Source organism: Clinocottus analis, unplaced genomic scaffold (genome assembly GCF_023055335.1).
Source record: "Clinocottus analis isolate CAN_PGR_092001 unplaced genomic scaffold, fCliAna1.0.p SCAF_15, whole genome shotgun sequence".
In the NCBI taxonomy this organism is placed as follows: domain Eukaryota; kingdom Metazoa; phylum Chordata; class Actinopteri; order Perciformes; family Cottidae; genus Clinocottus; species Clinocottus analis.
In genome coordinates this window covers 789,730-796,789 of record NW_027175876.1, presented here as the reverse complement: position 1 = coordinate 796,789, position 7,060 = coordinate 789,730, and positions in this window count along the sequence as shown.

The following is a 7,060-nucleotide window of genomic DNA, read 5'->3' as shown; positions in this document are numbered from 1 at the left end:
GTCTGGGTCCGACTGATTACTAAACAACGCTAATCGCCACGATAGAAACAACGCATCATTAAAAATCAGCGTTCGATAAACACGAGGGGAGATATAGCCTTTGATGCAAAGGGTTTTTTCCCCCTTCTCGCCGGTCTGTAGGTGGCCGACCGCCGGGCCGAGGTTTGGAGCGCAGCGAGGCTTCGGTTTAGAGAAGGACTTGGGGTTTTCGAGCTGTCATTCTGTGGAAACAAACAAATCTTGGCAATCAAAGTCGCCGTTTGGAGCGAGCCACAAGTCTCATTCCTGCTCGTCCACCAGCCATGGACGGGTTTTTTTTTTTTTTTTTTCATGTAGAGGAATTTGTATTGTATTCTCAGCGCTCCTCGGCTTCCTCTGTTTACAGATCGCTGGTAAGTTACAGCTATTGTCTGCCTTGCAATTTTGGTTTGCCGCTTGAAAGACCTCACGGGGTCACGGCTCACGCTGTTCCACAGAAAGCCGTCCAGACATTGTGTAAAAAAAACAAAACAGTATCATTATTATGATTTTTCATTTGCACCCACCCCATGAAGCCTGATCTGCAGTATGAAGTCACTTCTCAGTCCCATTTTTTATCATTTTGGTGAAAGGTGTGAAAGACCACATTTCTACTCAAAAAACGATAATAAAAAATGGGATTTCAGACGTTTATTTACATGTATCAACCGTTTTATTCACATATTTGACTGCTTTTGTGAACCTAAGCTCTTTGGCAAACCGATTTCAAGCAACAAAACTGTTCAATCTTTCAGCTTTAATCATATTTTCTCTTTACGCGTTTGCCTTATGACAATGGTGCCTCATTATATGGAGAGCTGAGATTGTTCTGCAATTTTTGATGCAAAACATGTGGGTATGTATCTTATATTCAAGTGCCTTTAAAAGGTTAAAAAAAATCAAGAAAATGACCTCTGAGTCTGACAGAATTCATACTATTATAATAATTTTTATAAATAAATAGATGTCGTGTTATGTTCTTTAAAAAACTCTGACAACAACTGTTTCTATGTTTTATTTTGCATCAGCTTCACGTGACAGTGTTGAGCAATAAGCACACTTAAAGGGCCAGTGTGGAGTATTTAGAGGGATTTATTGGCACAAATGGAAAATAATAATTACAACCATGTTGCAGACTAGAAGAGACAAACCGAACACTGACATTTTGCTTTTTTCCCCCCCTCATTACCTAAAGGCCACCATAGTTTTCCACAGAGGAAGAAGAAAAGAGAATCAAGGGGAATTCAGCTGGCTGCAATCTGCAGCCTCACCACTAGATGTCTCTAGACAACACACAGGTCTCCTTTAACCACGAGTATAACCTCACGGAGTCCGCCATTGTTGACCCACCAATGATTCCCTTCAAATCCAGACGACTCTGGCTTGATGAAGCAGGGGCGGAGCTTTAAATCGGTTGCAATCTGCGACCTCGCCGCTAGATGGCACTAAACCTCACACGCAGCTCCTTCAGAAGAAAACAAGAGGCAGAAGGTTGATGGTGACAGGTAACGCGAGCGTGTCCATCGCGCCGCAATCTAACTTTTGGTGTGAAGGAATAGCGCGGCTGTGTTAAGCGCAATATATATATATATATATATATATATATATATATATATATATATATATATATATATATATTCATAATGCATCTCCAGTGTAATAGGCTGTAAAGTAAAGCGGTCTGGTCTGAGGCATGAAGCTCAAAATGAGTCCCACGCCGGCCCTTCAGTCATGTGATTTCCCACGCAGAGAGGCCTACAAACAGCCTTCGTCGGGGGGGGGGGGGCCGGGGTGGAAATTGGGGTGGTGGGGGTGGTGGGGGCCACGAGAGCCGGCGGGGGCCACATGGATGAGCACGGCCCGGTGAGCCAGACAGTTACGGATCGCTTGCTTTTAATTAGCGGCTTCGACATTGCAGTCCGTGTGGAGCTGCGAGCCCTACCGCAAACGCATGGAAGATGTGACAGCCCCCCCCCCCTCCTCCCCCCTGCCCCCACCCTCACCCCCCCACTCCCTTTGGGAGACACGGCCCGGGAAAAAAAAGGCTCCGGCATTACTGCAGCGTCTCGAAAACTCAACACAATGCCCAATGTGCATGCCAGACCCACGGCAATTAGCTTCTAAGGTTCCCCCTCGTTCCCTTTGCCTTCTCTCGTTCTTTTTTAATGTCGGAGAGCTTGGAAAGGCTCAATATAATCAAGTCAAGAAAAGTTTATTCTGTTTAGAATTCCATCTGGTTCCAGCGGGGTGTGGGGAGGGAGGGGAGGGGCTAATTTTAGCGGCGTGCAGAGCGGTATGCAAGCGAGGCTGCATGTACCATCCTACTTAGAGCGGTGGTGGTGGGGGTGGGGGTGTGTGGGGGGGGGGAGGTGGGGGTGCAGCTCAGCGCAGACACCCAGGCTCCTCGGCAATAGACCGGCCGCCTGGTGTTTCTAAACACTGCTGTAGCCGTTCTCCCATCACTCAGCACACCCTGTGTTCCAACTAAATGTGTCCCTCTGGCACTCACCACAGGATCCGAGGCTCCTCCACCCCCCCACTCCTCCACCCCTGATCCCTCCTTGCCCCCTCGCCCCCTCCCTCTCGCACTCACCCCCGCTCCGTATCGGTAACTTTTACTGTGTTCCAGCGGTCGAGCATCTCACCTCGGCTGCGTTACGAGCTGCGATGCCTTTGCGGCCGCCGCCGCTGATTGGACGTGGCACTTTGAAATTACCTCGAGTGGAGGAGGGGGGGGGGGGGGGCGACGCGGTCGGGGCCCCCGGCGTTATACGCCCGCGTCGTTTTTTCTATTCGGGACGAAACGGCGGCGGGAATTCCAGTCGCTGGGAAAGTATCGTCTTTGTTTGTCTGTGCCATGATTGCGGGATCGTGACACGCAAAAAAAAAAAAAAAAAAAAAATTATAACACAACGCTCTAATTTCAAGGTTTTTTAAAGAAGTAACCGAAAACACGCAACATGTGGATTTTACATTTTACAGTATTGCAAAAACATATCATGTGTTCCCGCTCGCGTGTCATACCTCTGCACCAGGCAAAGCTTTAATCACACACTTTACATTTTGAAGTTCCAGCGGGCGTCTTGCTGATTTTGCCGAGGAATCGCACTTTCCACCATCTTTTTTTTTTTTAAATTTCGGGGGGTCACGAAAAGTGAAGGTCCTCATCCTCTCTCTCTCTCTCTCTCTCTCTCTCTCTCTCTCTCTCTCTCTCTCTCTCTCTCTCTCTCTTTCTGGGCCCGCTGACTCGGGGAATAGAGGCGGACTTGTCCTCGGTCAGGCTTGCGTTACACCAGAAGCCTTTTCACGCCTAGCTGGAGAAATTTGAGAGCGCTTCTATACGAGCTCTGTGGGACCCGCAGCGTCCAGTAGTGATTCAAACCGGTGAAGAATAACACACCCTCACCTACTAAGTACTGTTCGGGCTAATATTTTCTCTTTGGAGACCCCCCCCCCCCCTCCAAGCTATCTGAGGAGCTCTGATTTGTTACCGTCTCCGGACGGTCGTTTGTCATTTTCCACGGCGAACGTCAGCATTTATTTATTTATTTTTTCGGGACTTCTCTGAGAAAAGCCCGCGAATCCCCGCTGACCATAAGTAGATTGTTTATGGTTTCGCTAATTTGAAATTTAGGGTGTTTGATGGATCACGGACGAGAGCGGCGGCCGCGTAAACCCGCCGCATCGAGGCATTCACACCCTCCATAATTAACAGCCCCGTCGTGAAAACGTCACGGCGCTGTAACCCTGCTATTAGTCCTGCCCCGATAGCAGCTATTCAGCATTAAAAGTCCAGCAGCCCAGTTGTTTTTTTAAACTTAAGGAGAAGTATGGATTGGTCATCAGAAAATAAGGTTATTAATCTCTGTCTGTATAGTCTTAACAAATGAAGGCTCAATCATATGGAAGCAATCTGGCCCCCTTCGGCCCTCCAGGAGACAGAAAACAGAGCCAAATGAAGAACATCCTTTCTCTTAAGACCTGTAATTTGTTTTTATTACCTATTAGGTGAAACACCTCATCCATCAATGTCACGGCCCTCACACAATGATAGCTGTCCGGCATGTAAATCAGCGAATGCGACGTATGGTTCAGAATTAAGTGGGCTGTTTCTCATGAAACGCTCCACTCTGTGGGCTCAGTGACCCGGCGGAGCCGCCCACGACCAGACGCTTTCCTTTCACGGGGCCGCGCTGGAAAACCCGAACACTTAAAAACTGAACTGATTAAGCACAGACCGAACTGTGTTTCTGTGTGTGTGTGTGCGTGTGTGTGTGTGTGCTACAAGTCAAGGAGCTAACGCTGAATAATATTAAAATACAAAAAAAAAAGGCTGACGAATGGAGAATCACTCTCTCGTGTTTTTGCATTTCATTTTATGAAGTAATCGAATGCCTTCGTTCCGTAATTAAAAGATAAATACATAAAGAGGATTCAGATCTTCATATTTTTCCACGTTAGGCTAAAAAAAAAATTGCTAACACAATCTCTGGAATAAACACACGGCCTTTTTTTTAACCGCACCGCACATTACACACTATTAATAAACATTACATGCAGTACATTACAGAGTACAGTTTGTCAGTTAATAACTCGCGGCTTCATTTCTCTGACGTGTGTAAATATTATTTATTTCACGTTAAAATCGCGCCAAGTCGACGTGGAAGATTTTATTTTTTACGTGTGTGAGTTCTTGGACGTCTACATTTTTACGATTACTTACTCAGCGCGTCGCGAGCGCCGCGGCGTCGCCGTCGCGAGGCGACTCGGCAGAAGCCCGCGCGATGAGTGACGGGTCTGGACTCGAGCGGCGCCAAGTAACACAACTCAAAGTACATGATACGGAACCGTCCAATACTACTGCGGAGCGTATCTGGCAGTCTGGCAGACCTCTCCGAATCAAGAAGAGGAGGGGGACCACACACTCTTTATTACGGCCAGTAAAACGTCCTCGTCGTGGCTCCACTGGGCGCTTTTTTTTTTTTTCTGCCCGCCCCGGCTACGACGAACAATAGCGGGATTGTGCGTTTTCTTTTTTGCGCGTAGTGGACCTATTATTTTTTCTAGCATTTGTTATTCTCACTTAGACTACAGAGGCTGGCTCCGCGAGCTGAGGGGGCCACGCCGTCTCAGAACCGAGGGCCTTTCTCGGGCCAGGAAAAACCCGGCGGAGCCAGACGAATAAAAAAAAGAAAAAGAAAAGACCCCCGAAATAAAAAATAAAAAGCGCCGACGCCGCGCGGCTCCCAATCTGGTTCCTGTCAGAGGGACATCAAGGGAACACCCGCAACGCAATCTCCAAGCGTCTCCCCTTCCTTTCTCCTCCCTCCTCTTCGGCTTCCTCCATCTCTCCCTCCACCCTTCAAGCGATACGTCTCTCAGACGACTGAACCGTCGCCAAAATGCTCCCAAAATGCTTCTTTCTTTTTTCCTCCTTTCTTCCCCCCCCCCCCCCCCTTCCCCACTCCCTCTTCGTCTCGTGTCTCTCTCTCGATGTTTGGAGCCAGCCCACATGGATTGGGATCAATTTAGGATGAAATGATAATTACCCTGTCAGTTTCAATTCCGACGTGATGAAGTGAGAAACAGGAAATGTAATAAACATAAATGGAATCAAGCGATTTTGATTGGACACGGAATTGAATCCGCAAAAAAAAAAAGAAATCCTTCGGGGTCGGGCGCCGTCCTCTCTCTCTTTTTCTCGCTCTCTTCGTGCCGTCCCCGCTGAGAGACAGTTACGCATTTATGCCTCGCCTCACGCCGAAATGCTGGATAAAGCGCATTGCTGCAGATAATTACCGAATTCCACATTCAACGCTGAGGCCGTGCGCCTGGTACTGTTTAGTTTGGAGCTTCATACATAATAAATGATTCGTGTCACATCTTTTCCAGAGGGGGAAACTTTCTTCGCCCCCTCCTACCTTTCTAGAAAAAAAAACCCCTCTCAGCAGACGCCAACATCTCTCAGTTCATTCGATCGCCGCGTCCAACACCTGAGCTAAAGTGAGTTTGTCGTTTCCGAGCATATTTGGCGTCGGGAGATCAGCGATAGCGCGCGGCTAACGGTAGCCGGCTCTAACCCCGTCATGTCGGCCGCCGCGCAGCTGATGTGTGGAGCTGATTCCTGGCGGGCCGCGCCGCCTGGATTTGTTTAACCCCGGCAGATCGACCTTCAAGACGGGAGCATGTGTGCAGGTAATGGCTGCCAGATGAGGCCGGGCCGGCTCTCGGAGGCCTCGTGGACGACTGCAGACGAGCGAGGACCGACACACACACAAACACACACACAGACACACACACACACACACACACACACATGCAAACAGGCACTCGGTTGCTGGAAGTGTTATGAGAGGCAACAGCGAATGTGCAAAAGGAAGAAAGCGCCGCAAGCCCCTCCCTCTTTCGGTGGTTCATTCAAAGTTCCACCTTTTTTTTTTTTTTTTTTTGTTCCTTCTGATTTTAAAAACATTGATATAAAGAACCTAAAATAATCCGGAGGCTCCGGCTCACCGCTGTGATGCCGCCAGATAGCATCTGGAACGAGAGGGAGAAGTGAATGGACACCGGGAGGTGAGGGAGGAGGTGTGGAGGGTGGGGGGGGGGGGGGCTGGAGGTGGCGAGGCGGACCGGCGGCGTCCGGACGCCGGCCTGGAGGAGCGGCTCCGGCCGCCGGCCGACCACAGTCTCGGCGGGATGAACGGGCCCCCTCTGTGACGAGGGCACGCTCCGGCTAATAGATGTTTCCACTTTGCATAATTCAGTCGCAGGGCAAACAAATAAATGTCGGGAGATTAAACACGGGCGGCGGCGGAGGCGGGCATCTTTGGCCCGAGCCGCGGCCACCCAGGAGGCCTCGGAGCGACCAGGGCACGGAAATAAACAAAAAACAACAACCCCGAGGATGCCAATACTGAATCGTGAGCGCGGAGAGTTCCCACTCTCACTGAATGCATCTTCAGATTTATGCAGATACTAAATAAAAATGAGCGTCTGAGTTCATCTCCTTTCGCGCTGCTCTGCAGCGTGGCGTTCAGGGTCA